The sequence below is a fragment of the Aegilops tauschii genome, chromosome 7 (assembly GCF_002575655.3).
Source record: "Aegilops tauschii subsp. strangulata cultivar AL8/78 chromosome 7, Aet v6.0, whole genome shotgun sequence".
NCBI classification, from domain to species: Eukaryota; Viridiplantae; Streptophyta; class Magnoliopsida; order Poales; family Poaceae; genus Aegilops; species Aegilops tauschii.
Window position 1 is genome coordinate 201368522 of NC_053041.3, and position 2772 is coordinate 201371293.

Consider the following 2772-nt stretch of genomic DNA (forward strand, 5'->3'; position numbering starts at 1 on the left):
CAGTTGCAATTAATGGCTATGTTTTGTACGGCCGATGTATTAAGCATGTTGTAGTAAACATGCCTAACATGTTTTAGCCATTTTCCCTACCTTTTTATAGACAACTGGGCCATTATCTGCTGCGGCAGCACCTGCCCTATGATGTTTAACTCTGCCAATTGCATTTTTATCAGTACCAGTTTCAATGGCCATTAAGCTTGTTGCAATTAATAGTTGTATCCATTTTTAAAGAGTTGTATTTCAATGGCTACAAACTTACAAAACATGAATTAGGATGTTGTTAAGCCTGTTGCAATTAACAGTTGTATCCATTTTTTAATCCGTCCCTTTGCTACTATGCTACTCTTTCGCAATGAAGATATCACTACAGATGCTGCCATTTTATTACCATTTGCTATTTTTGGTGGATGTTAACCCTATTGTAGTTAACATTGGCTTTCCATGTACTTACACAGGGCTACAATGGGCGATGCTGTTGTTTGCCGTCGAGGTTAGCTGCTTCCCATGTCTTATACACCATCTATTCCTAAATATAAGTATTTTTAGAGATTCCAATATAGACTACATAAGGACCAAAATGAGTGAATCTAGATTCTAATCTAAACTGTATCTATAATTCTATATACATCCGTATGTAGTTCATACTAAAATCTAAGAAAATACTTGTACTTAGGAACATAGGTAGTTGTATTTTACATCATTTGTGCAATCTCAGTTTAGCTTCTAACATTTACTGGTTGGTTGTAGGTACATATATGAGCGGTACTGATCCACGCTTAGATCCCTTTTGCGTATGGGGCAATGAGATATTCATGAACAAGCGTCAAGTGAGGAAACTAAGAAAGATTGTTTGGCGAAAGAAATAGGTGATTGCAAATTAAGCTCTTTATTTACACTTTGTCGAAAACAACAGTGAACTTTAGGATGGTAAGTAATGTGTTGCCTTTTCCCCCTGCCCACAATAAGTTACTCTATTAGACCTCAGTATCTGATATTTTTCTCTTTTCAGTGGTTTTCGAAGCTATTTACTGATGATTACCTTGCAAACTACATGACCGGAGTGGATGCAACTAAGGTTAAAGTATATAATTCATGCTACCATGGTAATGCTCTAGAAGTCTTCCTGAAGGCGGTGAAGGATGGGCAGGCGATCGTCACAAGGGGTTGGACAAAAGTGGCTCGTGCCTATGGCATGCAGGAAGGCACATTATGGGCATTCCGCTTCTTCAACACCATCGGCAGTCAAAATGATTTACACTTGTCTCTTCACCTTTACCGCCTTTAAATATTGTGGTTCATCATAGTTAATTGCCGCCTAATCCTATAATTACTGAACATATTGTACTGGCAATTTTATTTATGGATTCGTTGTTGAACCATTGTGCTAAGAATTTGAATTGCACGTTTCATATTTCAAAATTTCCAATTCAAAAAATAAATTACAGGCAAAAATAAAAAGAGAATAAACGGTCATGGAACTTTGCAAACGGTTCTGGCAGTAAAAGCGCTTGTTATGGATAGCCCAATGCCACATAGTTTTCTACATCAAATCGTGTGTGATGTAGTTCATGAAAGCAAACAGTCAACCAAGGAAGAGCGTGTGTGATAGTTACACCTTTCACACATGAGCGTATACATAAAACTGTGTGGGATGTACATACGAATGAAAACGTTTTCCCTGGATTGACTGTGTGGGATGTACACAAGAACAAATACGTATTCCTTGGATTGACTGTCTGTGATATACATACATATGGATTTATTTTTTCTGGAATTCACCGTGTGGGATGTACATACCTACGGAAATGTTTCCTGGGATTCACCGTGTGGGATGTACATACCTACGGAAATGACTGGGTTTCGATGCCTCGCCCGATCGCACACGGCCCCGGCCTGTGTCCCAGGGGGGCCTATCCCCGACGATTTCTGGGTCATGTGGGAAGGACCCACAAATTGCCCACACTCACCTGGCGACGGTTCCAAATGCCGTCGCTGAAAGGGGTTCAAAACCGTTTGTATAGCACCGACGCGTACTAGTGACATTTCCTTAAGTGCGTGTCAAACTTGTGACTCAAGTATTCTCCTCCACGATCTGATCGTAAGAACTTTGTTTTCCTGTCACGTTGATTCTCTACCTCGCTCTGAGATTCCTTGAACTTTTCAAAGGTCTCAGACTTATGTTTCATTAAGTAGACATACCCATATCTACTTAAGTCATCAGTGAGGGTGAGAACATAACGATAGCCACCGCGAGCCTTAACGCTCATTGGACCGCACACATTAGTATGTATGATTTCCAACAAGTTGGTTGCTCGCTCCGTTGTTCCGGAGAACAGAGTCTTGGTCATTTTTCCCATGAGGCATGGTTCACACGTGTCAAATGATTCATAATCAAGAGACTCCAAAAGTCCATCTGCATGGAGTTTCTTCATGCGTTTGACACCAATGTGACCAAGGCGGCAGTGCCACAAGTATGTGGGACTATCATTATCAACCTTACATGTTTTGGCATTCACACTATGAATATGTGTAACATCACGTTCGAGATTCAATAAAAATAAACCATTGACCAGCGGGGCATGACCATAAAACATATCTCTCATATAAATAGAACAACCATTATTCTTGGATTTAAATGAGTAGCCATCTCGCATTAAACAAGATCCAGATACAATGTTCATGCTCAAAGCTGGCACTAAATAACAATTATTGAGGTTTAAAACTAATCCCGAAGGTAAATGTAGAGGTAGTGTGCCGACGGCGATCACATCG